Genomic DNA, 25,949 nt, shown 5'->3' on the forward strand with positions numbered 1-25,949 from the left:
GCAGACACTGTTATGAGAATCTTAACATAAATTAACCAGTAAAAGGCCGTAAGTGAAGTCATGGCCAGTGTGAGCGGAAAAGCTGAGCTAGAGCTGGAGGTTGGAGTTGGAGCCTCAAACTGGGATAATAGCAGAGCCTATTAAGTGTTTATTGTGTTTCTGGGCGAGGGCCCTTGGACACCCTGCTACAGATGTCGGTTGTGTAGGGAGTATGGTGGAAGCAGAACTTACTATTTAGTAGTTGTACAAAGGGATTGCATTTCCTTAAGTTGCATTACAAGTTCTGTGTTTCTTGGCCTGTGTCACTCCTTTCTCCCTCCTCCGTTTTCTTCCGTGTGTCCCTACCTTCAAGTTGCATAGCTCATTTTTTACATAGTCTACATGCTTTCATTTGCTCACCCATCTTCTTTGCCCCCCTTACTCTCCAAAACACAATTCCACTCACTGGTATTCATTTTGATAAACAGTACATTAGTTGTTCAGAGGAGTTAGTTATGCATTTGGATTCTTCCCCTAACGGTATCATCCTTTAGTTAGTGTGTAAATACGTTAAGCCCTGTGTATGTTACCATGCCTAGGTTTTTGTTTTGTTTTTTTGCTGGTCCTGGGGCTTGAACTCTGGGCCGGAGCACTGTCATTGTCCCTGAGCATCTTTTGCTCAAGGTTAGTGCTCTACTACTTGAGCCACAGTGCCACTTCTGGCCTTTTCTGAGTAGTTTATTGGAGTCTCACGACTTTCCTGCCCGGGCTGGCTTCAACCCATGATCCTCAGACCTCAGCCTCCTGAGTAGCTAAGATTGCAGATGTGAGCCACAGGTGCCAGGCTGCCTAGTTGTATTTTAGGTCTAGAGAAGCTGAACTTCTGGGGAGCAGTTGTTTAGGAGGTATGGTGGCTGGCTCAGGCATTTGGAAGGAGAGAAGAGGCTGGTGTTGGAGGCAGCGATAGACAAATATTTTCCTTCAGAAGAGCCATCAGATGGGAGAGATGAAGGAAGAACTACAGTTCTCCAAGGGGACAGGGTGGTGTGGTAGCTGGAGGGATCCGCTCTGTACTTTATTATATGAGAACACTTTCTTCGTACAGATTGATCTGTCTCATCCTGACAGTGCTTTTGAGAGCATGTTTTGTTATAGCTGAGTGAGCTCAGCTCTTTGAGAGGGCAACCAGGCTTACCATCATTCCTGTTAAGTAGCAGGGTGTTGAGCCCAGGCCTCAGCTGCAAGTGAAGTGGTCCCTCTGCTCCCTTCTCTGTTCTCAGGATGCACCCCTTGTTGAGGTTTCTTATGGTCCGAAGTCTTTCTGTATGTAGGTCAAGTAGAAATGAGGACAAAGGACCTCGGCAAGGCCAAGTTTACTTCTGTGCATATGGGCGTGTAAACACACGGAAATGGTGTCTGACCACGCACAGGACTGAGCTACTGCTTTTTTTCCTGATGCTGGAGCACTCCCGCCCCCCCCGCCCCCCGCCCCCCCCCCCCCCCCGCACCTGGGTTGGTCAGGTCCAGTGTTCACACTGTTTTGTGATTGGCTAATACCCAACATTTAAGCCGAAAAGGACAGGGAATCCAATCTGAGCGGAGGGGCGGGGCCTGCTGGGCTACCCTGCTTTGTGTTTTTGCTTGCCAGAGTTCTTCCCAAAAGTAAATTGTGCCTTGCTGAGACTGTTCTTTATTTTCTCATCTACATGGTGACTCCAATAGTTCTTGGAAAGCGTATTTAATAGCATTGGTGTTGCCTTGTCCTGTGACTGATGGTATTTTCTCATGGTGACCGAGAGTGGCCTTGGGCTCTGTTCACTACGCTTGCTCTCTAGGGTCCCAGGTGCCCCAGGTGTTCCTCAGGCTAACATGGACTTGGAGCTTGCTTCGCTCCTGCCTTAGGCCCTTCTTCTCACTGGCCCTGCTGGGTATGGCTGAGCACTGGCTTCTGCTCTGCCTTGCTGACTGTAAGCGCTGTCTTGGCGCACTTGCTGACTGTAAGCGCTGTCTTGGCGCACTTAGGGTAAATGTAACAGTGCAGCATGTACTAATGTCTTATATTGCTGCTCGTTTATTACCATATTAGAGTTACTTATCGTTTTCACTCAACAGTATTCGAGAAATTTTGGTCAGATTGTCCCTGATGGAGAAGAATTTTCTTTGAGAAGAATTTTATGCTAAGTAGATTATAGTTGATTCTGTAAATTGCTTTTTCCTTCATTTGGTGATTTATACATAGAGATGTGTTTTGAAAGTGGTATAAATATTTTCACAAGTGGAACGACTATGCAATTATCTTTACACAATTGTGAGCCTGTTTTAAAATCTCTGAGTAATAAACCCACGCAAATACGAAAAACTTTTATTCTAATTTGTTTGAGGATGTTTATTGTGGCATTCCTTCACTTGCTCGCTTGGTACTTTTTGAATGCAGATAGTTTGCTGCCCATCAGTAGAGAAGGGACTGTTTATCTTGTGGTATATGTCATACAGTAGACTTCAATGTAATGGGTAAAGACAGTGAAAGAATATTGTACATGAGTTGGTATAAGAGTCTCATAGAGGGGCTGGGGATATGGCCTAGTGGCAAGAGTGCTTGCCTTGTATACATGAGGCCCTGGGTTCAATTCCCCAGCACCACATATATAGAAAACGGCCAGAAGTGGCGCTGTGGCTCAAGTGGCAGAGTGCTAGCCTTGAGCAAAAAAAAAAAAAAAAAAGAAGCCAGGGGTAGTGCTCAGGCCCTGAGTCCAAGCCCCAGGACTGGCAAAAAAAAAAAAAAAAAAAAAAAGAGTCTCATAGATTTTTCTGCCCATCCTGACTTTGAGCCACAATCCTCAGATCTCAGCCTCCTGAGTAGCTAGGACTACAGGTATGAACCACTGGCTCCTGGCTTGTATTTGCATTTTTAAAAGGTATACTTGTGAAATGATTGTTTACCCCTACAATGTATGGAAGGATGCACATTGTGGATGGGTAAGATCATATTTATGTAAGTTTATATATCCTGTAATTTTTGAGACTTGTATGATTATTTTAGTGTTAGTTTTTAAAAAGGTTACCCTGCAATATGTCTTATATTACTTATTAGCTTTTTGTGGGGGGGGGGGCAGGCCTGGGGCTTGAACTCTGGGCTTGGGCACTGTCTCTGAGCTTCTTTTGCTCAAAGTGAGTGCTTTACCACTTGACCCATAGTGCCACTTCTGGCTTTCTTTGGAGGGGGATAGTATATTGGAGATAAGAGTCTCACAGGGCTGGGAATGTGGCTTAGTGGTAGAGTGCTTGCCTAGCAAGAACTCGAACAAGAACTAGAAGTTGGGGTCTGAGCACAGGCTCAGCTTTTTAGCACAGGGCCTGGTGCTCTGCTATTTGAGCCATGCCTCTGCTTCTAGCTCTTTGGTGGTTGATTGGAGATAGTATTTCCCTGGCTATGGTGCTGGCAGTAGCTCTCATGTGCCTGCGGTTTTGAAGGGGGCACTCTGACTGGATAAGGTGGTGGAAGCTGACAGCTCTTTTTTTGGCATTTTAAAGAATGGTCTTGGGGCTGAGAATGTGGCTTATTGATAGAGTGCTTGCCTCGCATACATGAAGCCCTGGGTTCGATTCCTCAGCACCACATACACAGAAAAGGCCAGAAGTGGTGCTGTGGCTCAAGTGGCAGAGTGCTAGCCTTGAGTACAGAGAGGCTCAGGGACAGGGCCCAGGACCTGAGTTCAAGCCCCAGGACTGGCAAAAAAAGAGAGAAAAACAGAATGGTTTTGTGGCACCCAACTTGCGCTGTCGCATGAGGGGCCTGCCCTCTCTTCAGTATGTGTTGTGTCTTTTTTCCCTTTAGCGACCAGGATTTTTCTTTTTACGGTTGGAGTTTTGCGGATTGTGATGTGCCTCCATGTAGTCTTCTTCCTGAGGTTTGTTGAGATTCTTAGGTTTATAGGATGATAGTTTTCACAAACATTTTGGAAGATGTACTGCCGCTTTTTTTCTCCAGTTCCTTCTGTCCATCCTTCCTCAGTCTCCCAGCAACATTTAGGTTAGGTGCTTGGTTTGTCCCATGGAGGCTGACTGCGCATCTTCAAGCGTGGTCAGATCTTACAGAGAGCCAGAAATGCTTGCGCACAGGCTCCCCCAGGGTCTCTTTCATTGTAGATGGAGTTCTTTCCTGTGGAAATTTCATTTAAGTCTTTGTAGCTTGTATTTCTCTCCTTTTCTTGTTCATGTTTTCCATTAAGTTCCTAATACTGGTTTTTAAAAAAAATTTATTGTAAAGGTGATGTGCAGAGGGGTTACAGTTAGTAAGTCAGGTATTCTTTTTGGGCAGTGTCTCTTATATTGTTTGAAAGGTCTGTTTGTCGTCTGCACTGTTTGGGCGTCGTTTGGAGGCACGTGACTCTAGGTTTCTTGAGGAAGTCCACACAACCAGGACTTTCACCAGCAACCTCTTGCCCAGCGCGGGAATCTCCTAGGGTTTCTGGAGCTCCCTCTGTGAGCTCTCTCCTCTCCTCTTGGGTGTGGCTCCAACCTCCTGGGTGAACTCTCAGCACCCTGTCATGCAGTACTCCCATGACCAAGGGCTTGCCTCATTTGTCTTCCTCACATCTTGTTCCTGTAGGGTGTGCTGTTGAGTGTCTGCAGGCGTCTTCTGGATGGACCTGTTTTCTAGGTGTGCCAATGGGAGCTCCAGCCTTCCCTGGAGGCAGAGGGCCCTAGGAGTGGGGTGTGAAGAGCCAGGTTGCAGACAGGACCTGTTGGGGGACTAGTGGAGCACAGTTAGAGCGTTTGTGTTGGGTAGATTAGAGCGCTCCTCAGCTGATGCTTTACAGGTAACAAGTTGTTGTGTATTGGACTCACTCTTTTCATTGGGCCTAACTTCTCCCCAGTGGAGTTTCACTTTCCCACTTGCATATGGCGGTAAAGGTTAAGATGGCTTGGTGAATCAAATTAATAGTGCAGATTAAAGTCTGGAGGAGCTCCTCTTGAATGGTCCCTAGACAGATAATTTGCAAGTCTGGAGTTAGAGCTCCTCCCTCCTCCAGCGAAGCACTTGCCTTTCGTTGGGGCTTGGTAAAGCCATGCGGGTCAGAGGCTATACTGAATTAGTTGTTGAACATGCAGGAGGATTTAAGCATTAAGAATCCAATCCTCTCCTGGTCCGAATCACAGATGTAAACTGGGCACTTTGTCACGCAGCCAGTCTCAGTTCTGGATTTGACTTGTTACCTTGAGGGCTTAGTTAATTATACAAAATCCTCTTTTGCTGCTAACAGCCGCTAGAGCCCTACAAGGAATTGACGGGCAGCGCTTTCATTCACCTGCATTATTTAAGGAGATCCTTTTGAGTCTTAATTTCCTTTCTTTTTAAAAATCACTAAACATCTATTTACAGATGGATCAATACTTATTAAAAGAACATTTGTATGCTCTGGGTCAGGAGAGGGAACATACTGGCGTCCTCGTGGAGTCCTCCCTGATGGCAGCCAGTGGCGAATACTGCCTCTTGATTTCATTTCCCTTAGTGGCTTTCCTGCTATGCACTGTCTCTAAAAATTGAAGTTTGTGTAGCGTGTTGTCATTTCCTCCACTAGTAGAGTTGCAGGCTTTACCAGCATACATGTCAAGCATATGTGTAATGGATTGATTTCCATGTCTGTTAACATCTCATCACATGTATGTGTCATTTTACTTGTCGCTTCGTAGGGAACATTCTGGCCCCCAGAAGCCTGTGCCGAGCCTGGCACAGGGTGCAGTCACTGCATCCGAGCTTTCCTTTCCTTTGCCTGTCCAGGGCTTTTTTTTTTTTTCCACTTTTCTGTTGAACTGTCTTTTTCTTACTGATTTTAGGAGCTTTTATGTATTTTGGGTATGTATTATGAAGACCTTCCCATTCTGAGACTTTTCACAATCTTTGTGGGTCTTTTTTTCTTGCCAGTCCTGGGCTTGGACTCAGGGCCTGAGCACTGTCCCTGGCTTCTTTGTGTTCAAGGCTAGCACTCTACCTCTTGAGCCACAGTGCCACTTCAGCCTTTTCTGTGTATGTGGTGCTGAGGAATCATGCATGCTACACAAGCACTCTACCACTGAGCCACATTCCCAGCCCTTTATGGGGGCTTTTGACAGTAGCAATGATTAATTGATTGTGTCAGTGCTGGGGCTTGAACTCAGGTCCTCTCATTCTCCCTTAGCTTTTTTACTCAAGGCTGGGGGTGTTCTACCCCTTGAGCCTCATCTCTGTTTCCAGCTTTTTGCTGGTTAATGAGAGGAGAGAGCCTCTCAGTTTTGTCTGTCCCAGCTGGTTTCAAACTAGGATCCTACGAAGTCAGTCTTCTGAGCAGCTAGGCCTCCCAGTGTGAGCGTCCGACTGGCCTCATTCTTAGTTTCTAGGCAGTCAGCTGTGTCATTCTTTCCCGGTGAGGTCAGTGCCTTTCACATGCTGATTCAGAACTGTTTTCCATCTTGAGTGTATAAAGGCATTTTCCTGTGTTACCTGTACTGCGTTTAGACTTTGTCTTTTACATACTTCTTGATTGGTATAAGGCTGTGCTTTAATAAGTCTTTCTCCTTACTCAGATATCCATTTGTGGTAGTAAATTTTGCCGAAAAGTTGGACCTTTCCCCTCTCCCTGTTGAGCCTAGTCACTGAGAAGCAGAGCATTGTGCTTATCTTATCCATCTCTTTTGGGTTTCTGTGTTGTCTGCTAGTTGTCTGTCCTAATTACTCAGGCTTTACCAAAATGGCATGAGGCAGAGTCCACACCTGCTTTCTTTGAGAAAGTCTTGGATTTTCTTGTTCCTTTGCACATATAAGTTTATTGACATAGCCTGTCAAATTCAAAGAAACAAAATCTGTTGGACATCTGACTGAGATTGCATTGAGCCTGTGGATCGGTTTGAGGAAAATTGGCGTCTTTCTATCAGTATAGCATGCTTTGTATCTTCTGGGTGGCAGGAGGTTAAGATTTAAGTGTCATAGGCTTTGTCCCACAGCGAGGTTGCCTGTCTTTTGTGGAAGTCTTTTTAGGCATGAGATAGTGTCTTGAGCATTCTTAAATGGCACCTTTAAACAACAATATTTTCATCTGTTGGTTTTTCCTGGCATATGAGCGTAGAATTTATTTTTGTATATTCATTAATGCAGCATTCATTTGTGGCATCTCTGCCTCACAGGCCAAGCTTGCTCCTCCCCAGCACGGAACTGGCGGGGTGGGGGGAGGATGCAGAGTCACTCTGTGCCTGTTCTTCAGTTCAGCCTTTGCCTTTATCTAGGCCACTTGCAGGGTACGTCTGTGAGGAGTGGGGTGGGGGTGGGGCAGTGGTAGGCAGGCCAGTCTTCCCCATCTCCTGGCCTGGGCACCCTCTGTTTCCTGTCCTCCCTTGCTGGTTCAGGGACTGCGGTGAATGAATACGCAGCAACAGTTAATTTCAACAACAATTGGTATAACTTACCCGCAAGCCTTGGAATCCTAACATGTTCTTTGTAAAAAACATCTTAGGAAGTTTTGATTTAGGCTTTCAAAGTGGTTTTCTGGGTTTTCCTTTTCAAGTCACTTTTGATAAGTTATATTTTTAGAGGACTTTGATCCATTTTATCTGCGTTTCCATAAAGTTGTTCATAGCATCCTAAGTCTCTAGGATCTAGGATCCTGGTAATGTTTCCTTTCCATTCCTGATTTTGAGGATTTGTGCAATTTTTTTTCCTCTCAGTTTCTGTCAGAGGATTGCTATTGCTGTTGCTGCTGCTGCTGCTGCTGCTGCTGCTGCTGCTGCTGCTCCTCCTCCTCCTCCTCCTCCTCCTCCTCCTCCTCCTCCTCCTCCAGTCCTGGGGCTTGAACTCAGGGCCTGAGCACTGTCCCTGAACTTCTGTTGTTCAAGGCTAGCACTCTTATCACTTGAGCCACAGTACCACTTCTGGCTTTTTCTGTTTATGTGGTGCTGAGGAATCGAACCCAGGGCTTCATGTGTGCTAGGCGAGCACTCTACCACTAGGCCACATTCCCAGCCCAAATTGGCTCTTTTATTAGTGCCTCGGGTAACCAGATTTTGGCTTTCCTGCTGCTCCATAGAATGTTTATGCATAATTCTTTAGTTTTTAGTCTTAATCGGTTCCTTCTGCTTTTCTTGGGTTTGCTTTATGCCTTCCCCTCATTCTTAGGAGAAGATTCCTTAGATGTATGTCTTACCTTACTTGTCTTTATTATTTACTTTTCCAAGTATGTGTGATAGCATTGTTCAACACATTCTCATGTGGTATGTTTGTTATTTCTTACTTCAAATTACTTTCTTTCAGTTTGAATTCATTAATCTGTTATTTAGAAGTATAATTTTTTTTTTTTTTGGCCAGTCCTGGGGCTTGGACTCGGGCGGGGCCTGAGCACTGTCCCTGGCTTCTCTTTTGCTCAAGGCTAGCACTCTGCCACTTGAGCCACAGCGCCACTTCTGGCTGTTTCTATGTATGTGGTGCTGGGGAATCGAACCCAGGGCTTCATGTATACAAGGCAAGCACTCTTGCCACTAGGCCATATTCCCAGCCCCCTTAGAAGTATAATTTTAAGCATAGACTTTTCCCAAGATTTGTTTTTGTTTTCTTGATCACATCTGATTGGAGAACATCCCTGATTTCTGCAGGGCATTGATACAGGAAGTGTGTCTGTGGGGAGCTGTGTGTATTATTGTCACGTGTGGATGGCGCCCCCTGGTGTTTGGGTCATACAGCTCGTAGAGTCCTGTGTGTGTGTACGTGTTTGTACTCTGAATTCCAGTTCTTTGAAATTTGTTGTGATTTGCTGTGTAAGCCTACACATGTTCAATTTACTTTACCCATTAATCAGATCTTGTTTTATTTTTATTTCTTCTGTTTTATCTTTCTGTGTTTTGGATTTTTTTTTTTTTTTTTTGCCAGTCCTGGGGCTTGGACTCAGGGCCTGAGCACTGTCCCTGGCTTCTTTTTGCTCAAGGCTAGCACTCTGCCACTTGAGCCACAGCACCACTTGTGGCCATTTTTATGTATGTGATGCTGAGGAACCTGGGGCTTCATGTATATGAGGCAAGCACTCTTGCCTCTAGGCCATATTCCCAGCCCCTTGGCTATTTTTATTAGTAATTGACAGAGATGTATTAAAACTTCTTATGATCTGTACATATTGTAGTGTGGAGGTCAGATCTGGCCAGCGCCATCAGAATTGCACTATCTGGCATCTTGTCTTGATGGTGAGCCTGAATTCCTAGAGGAAGGGAAGTCCCATCCCCAGGTGATGGGTGTTCTTGAATCCCTGGAGACAGGGGTTGGACACTTGGCCTATTGGTTACTGATGCTGTCAGTCAAGTGCCTGGGACTGGGAGCTTCCTGTGACCCTGACCCCTGCCCTGACCCTATTTAGGGTCAGATCATGCCATGCCACCTGGCTCTGTCTTCACATCCTATGTCCGCTCACCATGCCTCCCCCGTCAGCGCTCCATTGGAGCTGGATTGGTGTGTTGGTGCTGTTTTGGTTCTTTCTTTCCTGTCTGGCCTGTTTCCTGATAGTGTTAAGTGTCTTTGTGGGCCGCAGGCCTTGTAACAACTGGCTGCCTGCAGACTGCAAATGCTCTAATAAAGCCTCCAAGAGTTGGTCCTTCAAAATGTGTCTTCTCAGATAATTTACCACATAACAATATGTTTTAATTCTTCCGACAGTTCTGTTTATTTGTACTGTGTTTATTTTGAAGCTATACTAATGTCATACAAATTTAGAACTGTTGGATCTTGCTGATGAGTTGGGGTCTGTGTTCTCTTTCACCCCTAATGCCTTTTGTTTTAAAGTATCTGATTTCATTTGACATGCTTGTGCTCATTTCTCCTGGCTGGTGTTTGTACTATTTATTTTTCTGTTCTTTGTTTGGGTTGTATTTTCTTTTTAAAAATAACTTTAATGACTCCTTTTCTTTTATGTTTATGTCGTACCAAGGAATCAAACTCAGGGCTTCATGAGTGCTAGGCAAGCACTGTACCACTAAGCCACATTCCCTGCCTGCTTGAGTTATATTTTTTGTATCCTTGTGTTTCATATGTCTCCCTAAACACCTTGTATTTGTATAAAAAAATCCATACCAATTATTTGTCTTAATTGGAGCAGTTAGACTATTTATATTCATTTATGCCTGAATCTGCTATCTTCTTTCCCCCCTGTACTCTAAAAAAAGTGTTGAAAATATTTATTCTCCTTTATTTTTTTGGACAGTTTATTACTTTCTCCAGTTGTAATAGTTTCCTAGAAATTACAGTGGGGATACTGACAAAAAGGTAAAGTTAAGGGCTGGGGGCGTGGCTCAGGTGATAGGTTGTCAGCCAGTGAGCCAAAGTGTCAGATACTGAGTTGAAGTCCTGTTCTGGGACAAAGACAATAAAGCGAATCAGGACTCCCTTGTCCTTTTCCTGGATGATCGTGCATGTTGGAAATCATTTAGCTCCTTTGTTTCTTCCCTGCTAGTCTTGTTGGTATTTTATTTCTCTTTCCAGTACCACGGGTTTCTGGTTGCCCTGCTGTGTACCGTGTTACTTAGGTCAACTGTGAGTAGTTAGGATTGTTTTTCACTCCCTGACCTCAGGACTTTGACCTGGGATTACTCATATTGATGGAAAGATTATAGCAGTTTCTTTCACGAGAGCCAAATGATTCTCTTAGTCTTAAAATGTCTTCATTGAGTCTTAATTCTTTTTTATTTATTTGTTGCTAGTTCTGAGGCTTGAACGCAGAGCCTGGACACTGTCCCTGGCTTCTTTTTGCTCAAGGCTAGCACTCTGCCACTTGAGCCACAGCCCCACTTCTGGCTTTTTTCTCTGTATGTGGCGCTGAGGAATCAAACGCAGGGCTTCATGCATGCTAGGCAAGCACTCTACCACTTGGCCACATTCCCAGCCCCTGAGTCTTAATTCTTAAAGGCTTTTCCCTATAGGTAGGGGATTCTATGGATTCTGGACTGCCTTTTCTTTCAGCTCTGGAGATGCCATTCCCCCCCCCCCCCCCCAACTTGTCACCAGCTCACTGGAAGTCATCGCCTGCAGGTTGCTGCTAGTCTGCCTGTTTTGTTTTGTTTTATTTTGTTTTTTCCCCACATGCAGGTCCCTCTTCCAATTGCTTTACAGATTTTTTTTTTTTTTGGGCCAGTCCTGGGCCTTGGACTCAGGGCCTGAGCACTGTCCCTGGCTTCTTCCTGCTCAAGGCTAGCACTCTGCCTCTTGAGCCACAGCGCCGCTTCTGGCCATTTTCTGTATATGTGGTGCTGGGGAATCGAACCTAGGGCCTCATGTATCCGAGGCAGGCACTCTTGCCACTAGGCTATATCCCCAGCCCTACAGATTTTTTTAAAGTTTGGATTTATATATGTTTCTATTCATTTTCCCTCTAAGTTTATTGTGTTTCTTGCATTAATCTGTAAATTAGTACCTTGCATTAGTTAATAAAAGGACTGAAGCCATGGCCACTTCATATGGTGCCCCCTTCTCTAGATGTTTGTTCACTCTTGGATTTTTCTTTCATATTTTGGCTTTTCTGCCCTTGTGTGCTGCATTGTATTTTCTTCTTTTCATTATTGAAAAGCCTCTCTTCAGCTGTGTCTAAACTGCTATTGGTTGTCTTTTGCTTGCTCCTTCCCCATACACTACTGACTGCTCTCAATCCAGTGAGCTAAAAATATTTTTTGTTTGGTTTATTATTCTTTTTCTTTTTTCCTATGTTTGTTTGTTTGTTTTGTTTTGCCAGTCCTGGGCCTTGGACTCAGGGCCTGAGCACTGTCCCTGGCTTCTTTTTGCTCAAGGCCAGCACTCTGCCACTTGAGCCGCAGCGCCACTTCTGGCCGTTTTCTGTATATGTGGTGCTGGGGAATCGAACCCAGGGCTTCATGTATATGAGGCAAGCGCTCTTGCCACTAGGCAATATCCCCAGCCCTCTTTTTTCCTATTTTTTTTTTTTTTTTTTTTTTGGCCAGTCCTGGGCCTTGGACTCAGGGCCTGAGCACTGTCCCTGGCTTCTTTTTGCTCAAGGCTAGCACTCTGCCACTTGAGCCACAGCGCCGCTTCTGGCCGTTTTCTGTATATGTGGTGCTGGGGAATCGAACCTAGGGCCTCGTGTATCCGAGGCAGGCACTCTTGCCACTAGGCTATATCCCCAGCCCTTTTTTCCTATTTTTGAATGCACTATTTAATTTGTTTGAAGATATCAGTATATCTTTTTGTTGTTTGGTAATTCTGTTTGAATTTTGTTGGGTACCGTAATCAGTGCTCCCTGTTTATTTTTGTGCTTTGCTACTTCTGCCTACTCACTCACCTTTTTGCCCTTGGGAAGCCATTTGTGGGCACTGAGGATGCCTGGGGTCTTTGTCCAGGGTGGGTGCCTTGTTTGCTTCTGCCAGGCAGTCGATCCCAGCCTGAGGTTGCCTTAAATCAAATTCAAGGATGAGGTGAGTCTGGTTTGCAGATATCTGTGTGAAGGTTGCAGAAGGCCAAGCAGTATACCTCCCAGGCCACCTGTCCTGATTAGACTTGGGGCCTGTCTTTTCCAAGGAAGGAAGTAGAGAGGGATTGCAAAAAAGCCTGCCGGTTTCTTTTGGGGGTCTTGCAGTTGTTCTAGGACTAGGTTGTGATTAAATATCCTAAGATCTTGGAGTTGTATATTTAAAAGAGACATCTATGGTATATTGTTATAGTTCAATAAAGCTATTAAAATTCATGAAGGCCACCTGTGCCTACGTTCTCAGATCCATGGTTCTGCCTGTCTTTCCTTGCCTTTGTCATTTCCAGGCTCCCTGTGGGAGGTGGATGGGAGATAGTGACTGGCTTACTCTCTTGCCCTGTGGTGCCAGCCTGGGGGCCCTGGCTTATGCCGGACCCTCCTTTCCTTTCCTGCCATGTGCTGCCTGGGCCCCTTGACTCCTTTCCTCTCACTTGAAGACTCTTCTAGGTCTGATGCTGACTTGCCCTGTTTTTCTTTAGACACTTTTGTAATGGGTTACAGAAATTTATTGAAAACAAAACTGACGCCCTGTTTAGTCTGTTATAACAGAGCATTCCCCCCAGCTGGAAAGGGTAAAGCTGCAAGCTTGCTGCTGCTGGCTCAGCCCTTGAAGTTTTCAGGATAACAGAGTATCTGCCTGCACTTCTCCAACTGTGAGTTCCCCTATGGAGTTCAGGCAGCCCTTGAACTCATTATATTTCTGGCTTTGCCTCCTAAGTAGATGTCGCTACAGGTGCATTCCAACATACCTAGCTCAATACTAGGTTCTTAAGCTTCTTCTAAACACTGCCTATTTGTCATTGTCAAGTGGAATCTTCATGCCTTTATTTAAAAGTTCTCCTCACTCTGGACCCAAATGAGCAATGCAGATAAAAATGTGCAACCAGTAACTGGCCCAGGTAATTCAGATGCCACCATTTTTACTCGTGTTTTTCTGTGTATTGCTTGTGTGCACATGGCTAGACCGGGTTTCTCTCTAGTACCTATAAGGAAACAGCTTTATGTAAACTCAAGTGCATTTTCCAGTTTTGTAGTATAGGACAGCTCATTGCCATCAAAAGACGGCAAGGCATGGGGTCCAGCTCATCCTCCTGCTCCCTGGGTGGGCGAGAGTGGGGGGAGGGCAGAGCTGCAGACCCTGGCTCCATTCCTAGATCTTGAAATCTCGCTTGGCTCTTGTGTTTCCTGTACTGTCATCCTACATTTCCTATGGGCTTGGACCACTTTATCACTTGTTAATGAAACAATGCTATCAAGCAAGTGTGCCTAGGTAATGCAAGTAAGATCTGGGTCTGGCGAGAGGCAGCTTGTCTGATTCTGAACTTCAAAGAAGTCTATACATTCACTTTTCCAGAATAGTTCTAGAAATTGGATTGATTTTTATGGGTAGAGTGTGGGGATGCTTGAAATATGTTGGTCACATTTCTAGTCAGAAAAATATTTATGGTAGTAATTATTCTTGTGGATTACACAGTTCTCTATTCTTCCTGCTTCTTGAGCTTCTGCCTAGGTATGTTAGCTTTGTTTTTTGGTGAATCGACTTTCTTGGTAAGAGAGGAAAGAAATGGAAAGCTTATTAAAGATGCAGGTATATGAGAAGTGAAGAAAGACTTCACTAAATCAGACTTCTGCTAAATTAAAAGGGGAAAGAAGTCACGTTTATTGAGTTTACAGTGAGGTAAAATGAGCTTAATAACATGTTTTTGTGTTATTTTAGTTTTGCTAGTGCTGGAGTTGAACTCAGGACCTTGAACTCTTGCTAGCTTTTTCAAGAGCCACGCCTCTACTTCCTGCTTTTCTACCCGTTAGTTAGTGATCAGAGTCTCAATAGATTTGCCTGTTAGAGATGGCTTCTGATGGAAAGCCTTTAGATCGGTGCCTCCTGAATAGGTAGGATTATAAGCATGAGCCTCTAGCACTGTTTCCACATTAAAAAAAAAGCAACAAAAAACCCCCCAACTGACCATCAGTTGTTTGAAGAGGAAGAGTTTCTTTGTGACACTGGTATACAATGTATTTGAATCGTTCTAACACCATCATTCTTCCCTACCTAAACTCTTCTTGGAATACTTTCAACAGGTTACAATGTTCTATTTCCATACATGCAAGCAAAGTACTTGAATCCTATTCATCTTCAGTCACTCATTGTCGTTTGTTTGTTTCTGTCCGAGACCAGGCCTCCAGCTCAGTGTCTGGCGCTTTCACCCGCTGGCTGCCGCTCTACCACCTGAGCGATCCCTCAGACCCTTTCATATACTCCTTTTGGTAGCCATTCTCCCATCTTTGCTATTTCATAGGGAGAACCTGTTTCACTTGCCTGACATTCTTTATATTTATTTATTTGGGTATATTATCTGTTTGGTTGAGTTTAGAATTTACAGTATATTCACTTGAATAAATTTGTGTGTGTGTGTGTGTGTGTGTGCGCGCGCACGTTTGTGTGTGTCTGCCGGTCCGTGGGCTTGAACTCAGGGCCTGGACACTGTTCCTGAGCTTCTTTTGCTCAAGGCTAGTGCTCTACCCCTGGGGCCACAGCGCCACTTCCAGCTTTTTCTGTTTATGTGGTACTGAGGAATTGAACCCAGGGCTTCATGCATGCTAAGCAAGCACTCTACCACTAAGCCACATTCCCAGTCCCTGGAATGGGTTTTGTTTCAGAATCCTTTCTACACCTAATGAAGACATAGTTGGCTTGAACATCTTCATGCACATGAAAGCACAACTAGATGTTCGGCTGATTGAAGGGAAATAGAACCCCGCCCTGCCATGCACTGCCAAAGCAAACCGGCCTCTCACGGCTGCCAGCGGATGCCAGCTTCTGGCTGAGGTGACCGGGGTGCAGCCTTCACAGTAAGGGGACGTGGCTTTCCTGTCACCCAGCTGGCTTTGTAAGCTTTCCCTTTGGATAGTGTGCAGCGGGAGAGGAGGCACAGCCAAGCCATTGGATTGCTTAGCCCAGATCACAGGGCTAGGGTGTGGGATGCATGGCACCCTAGAGGTCAACAGCCCCCACTCTGGCCCTGCTGTTATCAGAGTTCGCTGAGGAGGAAATTGGAGGTTTGAGAGGTGAAGCAATTTGCACAAGGTCCTCTGAACTCAGCCTGGCTGTCTCCAGAGTGGTGGGAGGGGCTGGGGAAGAGGACGTCTTCCATTGGGTTTCTGATCAGCAAGGATTAAGCAGCTCCTCCCCAGCATAGTCAGGCAGTGAGACAGCCTTGTGGTTTTCCATGCTGTCAGGGCTTCAGGTCATTTGTGTCTTTGCTTTTTGCGTTGAAGCATTAGAGGTCTCAGAATCAGCAGAGGGCAGAAAACTGCTGGGTGTGGCAGCAGAGGGCATGAGGTAGGAAGTTGAGGCTGAAAGGGCAGAAAGGAAGGCTTGCCACGCCAGGGGGCACTTCCAACCACCCAGAGGGATGTTGGAGGTTAAAGAAGCGTCCAGCGAGCTGCCTGGTGCTGCTGCTGAGGTGGACATGGGGGAAGGCTCTGGAAGGCCTTCCATGGTCCTTCCCTGCTGGGCAGCCTCCTCCCGAGCTTCCTGACAGCACAGCCCGGGAGAAGTTTCTCTAGAGAGCATGCAGGAGAGGTGCTGCCCATGCCACTGCCACCTTCCATGCCAGGCCTGGAGCCCACCCAGCCCTTCTGCAGCCCCTCTGCAAGCAGCATGTAGTCATGCGATGTGTCTGCGAGGGGGAGGGACAGCTGGGCCAAGATGAGCATGCCGCCCTGCCATGCGTGTCCTGTGTTCTCCTGTGAACTGCTTAGCCTCACCCACGTGCTCCTCGACTCTCGGCATCTTCCGTGGTCTCGATGGCCTGCGATTTTGCCACAGTGTGCATAACATGTGGCTCCAGCTGAGGGAGTTCCACAGTCAGTCGCCATGGTGGGGGGGGGGCTCGCCCTCTCCCCTTGCAGAGGGGCCAGCAGGTGGACCCGAGCTGCCTCCTGCCTCCTTGGCCATAGAAGGAGTCGAGGTTCTTTATGTGGTCCTCTACGTGGCCAGGTGTGTGTGTGTGTGTGTGTGTGTGTGTGTGTGTGTGTGTGTGTGTGTGTGTTTCTGAGTCCTGAAGGGGAATGAGTTCACATCCTAAGTCTGTTTTTGATGAAGTTTACTTTTTGTTTGGTTGAGATTTTACTGAGAACTACAGAAAACTACTCAACTGGGGTTTCACAGGGGGGTTGTGATTGTGATATGTGGAATTTTTCTTTGAGCTTTTAAGGTCAGAGCTCAGGGGAGCTTAAAAAAAGCCTTAAGAAGTCTAAACTTTATGGGGTGACTCATAACTAACTGTCTTTCAAGATGAGTAGAATTCATTTGGGAAGAAGCTTGGTGGAGGTGTTGCTGCCCATGGAGCAGAAGGAAGGCCTGGGCCGTGGCGGCTGTGGGTGGGGCCCCGTGGGAGCCGCCTTCCCGCGGGTGCAGCTCTGTTGCTGCCCATCAGGAGGAAAGCCTCCCTCCGCATGCTGTGTTCCCAGGACAGGCAGCACGCTGCGCTTTGCTCCTTGACTTCTCCGTCCTTGCGGAGAGTGGATACCATCACTGGGCTACTACTTTGATCTGTTGCTTATTTAGAAAACAATTTATTTGGGGAAAATGGGAATTACCTTTTGAACTTTGGTATTGGTAGCTGTGAGTCCTGGAAATGCATGTGTTGGATAGTCACTGATGAGATGCTACTAGCGTTCAGACCATTCAGGTGCATCACACATGATTTATATGGACTCATAGAGTACCGAGCGTGCGTGAGCTGGTCATGGCTGGATTCTGCACCCTTCCCCAACTCCTCTCCCTGTGCTGCAAAGCTGAAACTGTGTCTGTGTGAGCTGGAGCAGGAAACTGGCGAAGAGCGTCAGCCGGAGGAACAGGAGCAGGCCCCAGCGGTGGAAGAAGGTTCTTAGCTTTACTGCGCCCTCTTACTGTGGTGGGGCTTTCGTTTGTTTTTCTTCTTAGAGTTCTGAAGTACACCAGGCTTCCGTGTCTGTAAGAGCCAGCACTGGGTCTCACAACTCAGGGTGCCACTTCCATCCTCTGTGGTGGGAGGGGGCTCTTGGCACGCAGGCTTATATGCCTTAAGATGGGATGGTGTATCTGTAGTCATTCTCCTCATCGCTGTTTGCATGGAGCTTAGAAGTTAGACATTTTATAGCGTGTGATTATGAAGAGGAACCTGGAGGCTTACTTAAGCTAGAAGTTATATTTATTTTAGTTTGGAGAGTGTATGTGAGCGTGCACATATGTGTGCATGTGTGCCAGTCCTGGGGCTGGAAGCCAGGGCCTGGGAACTTCTTTGCACAAAACTAGTGCTTTACCACTTGAGCCACAACTCCACTTTGGCTTTTTTTTTCTGGTGGTTAATTGGAGATATCTCATGGACTTTCCTGCCTGGGCTGGCTTCCTACCACAATCCTCAGATCTCAGCCTCCCGAGTAGCTAGGATTACAGGCGTGAGCCTCCCGTGCCAGGCTTTAGTATGGATTTTAAGGAGTTGGAATCCCTGTGAACAAATCCTGTGGTGACTACAGGTTCAAAATTCGTAGTAGTTTCAAAAATGCTTATTTGGAATCTGCTTGCTTTATAGTGTAGGAATAGATGCAGTCTACTCAGCATTCTTCATGCGGTACATTAGATATTGTTCTGAGGGCTGGAGTCATTCTCTGTCGTGGCTGGGCACTGACATCCCAGCATAGATCAGAATGCTGTTTGCAGTTTGTCAGAGGCGCTCTGCATTCAGGCTGACGGAGGGCCGAGGCAGGACGTGGCATCTCTGGAGCATCAATCCTTGGCTTCTGGCACGGGTTTAATTGTGTAGTTCAACTGGGAAGCCATACGTTAACTTCTGCTTCAACTCAGCCCGATCTCTCTGCAGATGCTAGCTTTAGACAGGCCTATTTTTCTCCAAAATTGAGCCCGAGAGACAAAAATCCACACTTGAGTTGTCATAGAGCTTGCTAAATTGAGACTCATTTGGACGTGTGTACCTGCCCAGGTGATTCCTCACGTGCCGGCCGCGCGTCACGATCACAGGCAGCGTGTCACCCCTCCAGGCGTGGTTGTGTTTCCAGCTCCGCTTCCTGTAGAGGTGAAAGTCAGCAGTTAGGGTTCCTTTTAGGGATGGTGACAGAGACTGAGTGGACTTGGCGGTGGCGAGCCCGCGCTGCTCTGGGTGGTGCAGGTGCACTCCTCCCCTGGGGCCTCTGTGTGTGCTGGGAGGAGTGGGGCTAAAGGGCGGCGGGGGAGGGGGGAGGGCTCCCTCTCACGCCCACCTCACACCTCTCCCACCACACAGTCTGCCGCCTGCGGGGCTCCGGTGCCACTTCTGTCAGTTTTATGTTTCTTAAGGCCTTCATCACATTGCACCATGTATTATAGTCGTCCCCGTTCTTAGGCCAGATTTTAGCAGTCTTGGCGTGAAAGTCCCGAGCAGACCGCCTCGTGGGGAACCATCCACAGAAGTGTCTGCTGTGTGAAAACGCCAAGCTGCCAGGGACCACTTTGTCTGTGGTGTGTGTGACCTTTGTGAGTTTAAAAAAAAAAGTGCCATGTACACACAAGTTGACATAACACAAACACCGAGAAGCGAGCATCTCGTACATCATTCCTTCCAGGTCCCGCCCACAGCGGGCAGTGTCCTCACGGGCACGCCTCCTCCTCGCCCGGGAGCACGGGCCCCGTCCGTTCCGCACGGTCTGTGTGTGCTGCCGTGCAGCGGGCACTGGGCCGCACGCCTGGCTCCTCACTGTGCCCACAGTGCCCAAGGCTCGGGGTACCCGGGTTTTGGGCATGAAGGTCAGTGCTGCCAGGAAGGTTTTTGTAGCCAAGTCTCAGGTTCAATCCCCGATCCTGCAGAATGACAACACCACCACCACAACTGTTGTGTTGCTAAGAAACCGTTCTTAGCACTTTTCAAGTGTCCAGTACATTGTTATTAACTGTAGTTAGCTCTTCCTGGCCCTTCCTGCATGGGACCACTGTTCTATACTCTTACTTCCTGTGAATTTTACCTCTTTACACTTGACATAGAAGTCAGATCATGTGGTATTTTTCTTCCAGCGCATGCCTTATTTTGCTTCACATAAAGTTCCCCTGGCTCATCCAAGTTCTTGCGGATGGTAGTACTTTCTAATTTATGGGTGGGTAATAAGTGCCCTGTTTGATGATATATGCGCAACATCTATTCCATGTCTTTGCATTGTGAGAAATGCTGAGTGACCATGTAAGTGCAGGTGTGTCTTTGACTCGTTGATTTCATTTTCTTTGGGTGTATACTGAGTAGTGGAGTTGCTAGCATGTGCAAGTTGTGTGTGTGTGTGTGTGTGTTTATGTGTGCATGTGTGTTTTAAAGGTCTTTAAAATGAGCATACATTACAAGTCCAAAGGGGGTTCATTGTGATGTTACCACACACACACACACACACACACACACACACACACACACACACACTGCATGCCATAACATCACTGCCCATCCCTTTATGCCAATACTGGAACTTGAACTAAGGGCCTCATGCTCTCCCTGGCCTTTTCTGCTCATGGCCTGCCTCTGCCACTTAGCCACACCTCCACTTCTGGCTTTCTGCTGGTTAATTGGAAATGAGGGTCTCTTGGATTTGGCTGGTTATTAACTAAGTACCCCTTATCTCCCTCATTGGGATTAAGGGTATAAGCCACCAGTGCCTTGCTCCCCTCCCCCCACTTGAAACAATTGCATCTGGTTTCATTGTTCTTTTCTCATACATGTATATTAATGTGGAAGTTCTATTTCATCGCTTTTATGCTCGAAGTTTAAGCCCCTTGTCATATGCCCACTGGCACTTTGCTTAGGTAGCTCTTCTTGTGCCTACTCAGGATTGGCCCTTTGCTGTTGGTTTGCCTGGTTTCTTCTGTTGCTTGTAGGGTTCTTCATGTGCTCTGGATAAAGTCCTTTTCTGACGTGTTTTAAGCACAACATGTTTCTTTTTCCTACTCTGTACTATGATTTTTCAATCTTATGATCTCCTTTGACAGACTCCACTGCTGCTGTTGGATATACACGTACATACACACACACATACATATACACTCACGCACCCCAGATGTAATGCTTGGGTTTTGTGCTTTGCAGTTTTGCTGCTTACATTTGGTCCATACCTAGGGGGCAAGAAGACCCAGTGTGTGCTGCAATCCTTGCTGTGTGTCTTCTGTTCTGGGATAATTGTTTACAAAATCCCTTTTCCCTCTGAAAACTGGCTGGCTTAGATGATAAATTATACAGACTGTTGCCTACCTGGCACCGTATTTGCACAAGGTGTGAAGTAGGGATCCAGTTTCACGTGGTTCTATGTGAATATTCATTGGTCTGTCACCTTTTGTTGTAGTCTGCAGCACTGTCTTTGTCATTGAGGGTCTGGCTCTCTCTGTGCCAGCACCACACTTCATCTCCATGGCCTCTGGGAATCTCTTCCCTCCTTCCCTCCCTTGCCTTTCTGTACAGATCTCAGATGCACAGGGGGGTGAGGAGGCAGAGGGAGGCTCTGAGAAGGTTCTGGTGGCCCGAACCCAATCTGTAGGTCCTGAGGTGCCTCACTGAGACCACCCTCTCCTCATTGCCCATGTGGAATTCTTGCACATTTTTATTAGATTTATTCCTGGATATTTGAATTCTTTAAAGCCATTGTGATGGCATGTTAGAAATTTTCTCCATTTTATCTCGTTAGTTCTGGTGCATAAGAATAAAGATGGTTTCTAATAAACTTGTATATCCAGCAGCCTTGAATTTGAATATTTATCCACATATTTGTTTGGATTTATATAAATACAGTCAGTCTTTTGCAAACAGAGGCAGTTTTTGTCCCCATCCTTACTTATTCTCTTTTTTCTTTATTTTTAACTGTGTCACACTGTCTAGGACTGGTGTCAATTAAAAAGAGACATCTCTAAAGTACCTCTTATCTCAAGGGAACGCTTCTACCTTCAATTGTAAGATGTGATTTATGTATTTATTTTTGCCAAGTGTTTGTAGACAGTCTTCATCAGATGAAAGAAGTTCCCTTTCTTGTTGGAAGAGTTTTTCTTATTTTATTTTTTGCTGGTTCTGGGGCTTGAACTCAGACCTTCCTCACTTGCTCACTTGCTGGCACTGTACTATTTGAGGTGTGCCTCCAGCCCAACTTTTTGCTAGTTAATTGGAGATGGAGTCTGGTGGACTCCCCCCCCCGCCCCAAGGCTGGCTTTGAATTGCAAATCTCCATCTCAGCTACCAGAGTAGCTAGGGTTATAGGCATGAGCCACTAAAGCCTGATGAAAGTTGTTTTTATAAGAATTGAATTTTATTAAGCACATTTTATGCTTCTGTCCTTCGTGTGTTAGTGTGCTGAAGTGTGTGCACATGGCATTGTGTGCATAACCGCTCATGTATCCTTGATGGTTGAGCCTGGCTTGTGTTTCAGAACTAATTCTTTTTCTTCCTGTGAGGCAGGGCTTCACTGTATAGCTGAGGCTTCCACAGGCTCTGAAGCGCTGGAATTACAGTAGTTAGGCTTTAAGTCAAAGCTAGACTAGACTAGAGTCTTCTGCTTCTTTGTGGCATGTTGGGGGGTGGTGGTGTCCTTCCCATGTCCCCCTGTGTTACCCGTACCCTCCATTAACAGGCTTTGTGAAACTTGACACCTGGGTCTTTCTCTGTGGAATGATTTTTTTTTTTTTTTTTTTTTTGGCCAGTCCTGGGCCTTGGACTCAGGGCCTGAGCACTGTCCCTGGCTTCTTCCCGCTCAAGGCTAGCACTCTGCCACTTGAGCCACAGCGCCGTTTCTGGCCGTTTTCTGTATATGTGGTGCTGGGGAATCGAACCTAGGGCCTCGTGTATCCTCCGAGGCAGGCACTCTTTGCCACTAGGCTATATCCCCAGCCCCTGTGGAATGATTTTTAAATTATAATTTTTTAAGTGGTTATAGGAATTTTCTGTGACTTGATGAGTCAGTTCTGGTCAATTATGTTTGCCCTGATTTAGTTAAAATATTCAAAGTGTCCTTTGTTGTTGTTGTTGGTCCTTGGGTTTGAACTCAGGGCCTAGGCTCTTGCTGTCTCTGAGCTCTTTTGCTCAAGGTTAGTGCTCTACCACTCTCTACCACTTTGAGCCATAGCTCCACTTCCATTTTGTGAAGATAAGCATTTCATGGGGACGTCTCTGCTAAGGCTGGCTTTGAACTGTGATCCTTAGATCTCTGCCTCCTGGAGTAGCTAGGATTACAGGTGTGAACCACTGGCACCCAGCTCTTTCTCTCCCCTCTCCCCTCTTTCTTTCTTTTGGGTGGTTGTGGGGCTTGATGAACTCTGGGCCTGGGTGCTGTCCCTGAGCTCTTCAGCTCAAGGTTAGTGCTCTACCACTTGAGCCACAGCACCACTTCCGGTTTTCTGGTGATAAATTGGAGATAAGACTCTCATGGACTTTCCTGCCTGGGCTGGCTTTGAACCTCAATCCTCAGATTTGCTTCTTTAGTAGCTAGGATTACAGGTGTGAGCCGCCGGCACCTGCTTTTGCTTGCTTGCATCATTGTCTCATTAGAGCCCAGGTTCTGCAGAGATAACAGCTGTGCAGTGGGGGTGCATGTGCATGTGTGGCACTTATTCTTATTGAGGGGGAATCTTCCTCTGTGAATAAGGCACAGGTGTGCTTATACTACCAAGCAGATGTACTGTTTCCACAGGGTTCGGGAGAGGGGAGGGAAGGGCAGGGAAAAGATCAAGGGAAAGATTAGTGCAGGTAGGTAGGAAATAGACTGAGAGAGGTGACCCTATGATAGAACTATCTTTTTCAGAGAACCAACACTGTGTGTTTGTCCATCTTGGGTGTGTGTGTGTGTGTGCGCGCGCGTGCCTGTATGCACTGGGGCTTGAACTCAGGGTCTGGCTGTTGTCCCTGAGATTTTTTTGCTCAATGCTAGCACTCTACCACTTGATTCACAGTTCCACTTGTGGCTTTTTGTGATTAATTGGACATAAGCGTCTCATGGACTTTTCCTGCTGGGGCTGGCTTTGAACTATGAACCTCAGATCTCAGCTGAGTAGCTGAGATTACAGGCATGTAATCGGGATTGGTTTCAGAGGTGGCGCATGAGTTGTGGGGGCTGGAGGCTGCCCGGGCGTGGCCTGGGAGAGGCTGGTGGCTGGTTCCCAGCTGGGAGGGCAGACTCAGGGTTCTGCACAGTGAGGAGACTTGCTGCGCCGCCCGTTGGCTATCATCTGTGGTCTACCAGGTGTCAGGAGGCTGTGGCTGTCCACGTTTCCGCTAGCTCTGTGGGTCCTCCGGGCCCTCTGGAACTGGAGACTCCTTGGGCACACGGAGCCCTACCGTCACTGGTGCTAAGTATTTCTGTGCTGCTTGTTGGGAGTGCACGTTCTTGCGTGCCAGTGGTCAGTGTGGTCACACCCTCAAGAGGAGTGTCTCCAGGACCTGCTGAGCATGAGGTGCTTCGCTCTTCCTGTGTCCATGCCGGCAGTAATAGTGCATACCAAGCCGTGGGCAAGTGTGCTGGTGTCTTAGTGGTCAGGGGCTGTGCCTGTCCTCGCCTTCTCCATAGCTGTGCACATACAGTGAGGCCCGAAGGCTACTTTGTTAAGTCTTGGCCTCAGGTCACTTGTTAGCCCCCCTCACGGTGTATGGCCAGTCTAAGGTTGTGTCAGGGAACACTAGTTTTCCTTGAAAGAATGATGGCTAGAATAATAATAATTGCTGCTAATGATAAAATGTGAGCTTTCAACTGAAAATTAGCAGTGTGCAAGCCTGTGTCAGCATTGTGAACTTGCTGGCTCCCCATGCCTGCAGCTGTTTCCTGAGGAGAGCCTGGTGTGTCTGACACTGTAGATTGACGTACGCCAGATGACCACTGCATGGTGCTGTAAAATGCAAGTGCAAGGTAGAAAGTAGATTTGTTGAAATGGTTTCAGATCCTGTGTTACAAAGGACCCTTGAGGAACGGCAGCCTGTTGTGTTTTTGGGGTAGGTTTATAACACTTGACATCATTTGAAAAGACGCACACAGGGAATTATGCAAGGCTGGGTTTCCTTTATGGGTCCCATCTGTAACGGGCTGCCACAGACGGTACAGAGCAGTGTGAGAATCCTGATGACTTCCATTAAGCCCGGCAGCATGAGGAACATACCACTTTCTCACTAAAACGTCCCCTAATGGTAAATACTGCTAGTCCTAATGATGAGGGTTTCTGTCTGGAGTTTTGGAGAGTTTAAAGGGGTCTTGAGGTAGAAATGTCTGAGAACTACTGGCTCATAGAAAAACGATGAGAGCAAATGGCCTGTGGTTCTTTGAGTGTAGAAGTTAGACACTGGCTTTTCAGTTTGACACCTGGTGAAGGTTTGTTTGTGTTGGGCTGAGGCTGCCCCCCCCCCCCCACTTTGGGGGAAACTGCAGGGGAGCAGCACAGTCCCTGTTTTCCTTTGTGCAGCATCTGAGTCGCTCAGCCTGTGTGGACAGGGCTGTGAGGCTTTACACATCAGCAGAGAGCTGCAGTAACTGGAAATTGGACATTTTAATTAAAAAAATCCATCACCCAGTGGCTCTTTTTCCTTCCTTTATTTCTCAAATGTGGCAAGTGCTAATAAACGGTGTGGTTACGCTGTGGTTTCTTGGTAAATTGCCGGTTGGTGAGTGGGGGTTTTCCCTTGAAGCACATAGACACGAAACCGTGCAACATCTGACCTTAGGATAACTCACCCACACTCACCATCTCTCCCGCCCCATCCTTCAGTACCAGGGGCTGCGCTTGGTCTTGATCTTGCTAGACTGGCACTCCACTTGAGCACTGCTCAGCCCTGTTTGCTGGGGGTATTATTTTTGAGGTAGGATTTTGCTTTTTGCCAGGGCTTGGCCTGGATTGTGACCTTCCTATTTATGTTTTCTGCCTCTATAGCTGGGATGACAGGCATGGATCACCCCGCCAGCCTTCTTTCTGTTGAGCTCGTAGGAACTCTGTGCCCCATGGCTTCGGTCTGCAGTCCTCCTGGTCTTAGCCTCTTGAGTAGCTAAGTTGACAGGCCTGAACCACCACATGGAGCCAGCTATTCTTTAAATAAAATAATATATACACTTAAAACTTGCTTATATGTATTTCAGAAGTTAAATAGGTCATCAGAACCTTCAGGAAGGGCTGGGTTGTGCCTGGGAGAGAGAAAGAAGGAGAGACTAGTGATGCAGAAGGAGCAGAGGGAAAGTAAAGGAGTCAGGGAGGTGGAGAAATGCATCCCGCATGCCCCTTCCACTCTCCTTGTTTTCTACTTAGATTAACTGATAGGTTGTCTGTCCCGGTGTGGAGGCATTCTGGAGCAGATCAGAGACACCCGCTGCCCTGACATGACCCTCGGTAATCTACATGATAGGGGCTATTAGCCCCCCCCCTCCATTTTATTGCAGTAGGCAAAAGAGTTCCACATAATGATTCTGTAGATGATAAAGGAGAGCTCCATGAGGTATTCAGGCAGGAGAGAAAAAGTTAATCCT

At 46.7% G+C, this 25,949-nt stretch overlaps 1 protein-coding gene across 2 annotated transcripts in view; it reads left to right on the forward strand.

Moving 5' to 3' along the window:
* Window positions 1-25,949, forward strand: part of Rptor (regulatory associated protein of MTOR complex 1) — a 270,069-nt gene that overhangs the window by 22,549 nt on the left and 221,571 nt on the right. The window lies entirely within an intron of this gene.

This window comes from Perognathus longimembris, chromosome 17, assembly GCF_023159225.1.
Source record: "Perognathus longimembris pacificus isolate PPM17 chromosome 17, ASM2315922v1, whole genome shotgun sequence".
Lineage (NCBI taxonomy): Eukaryota > Metazoa > Chordata > Mammalia > Rodentia > Heteromyidae > Perognathus > Perognathus longimembris.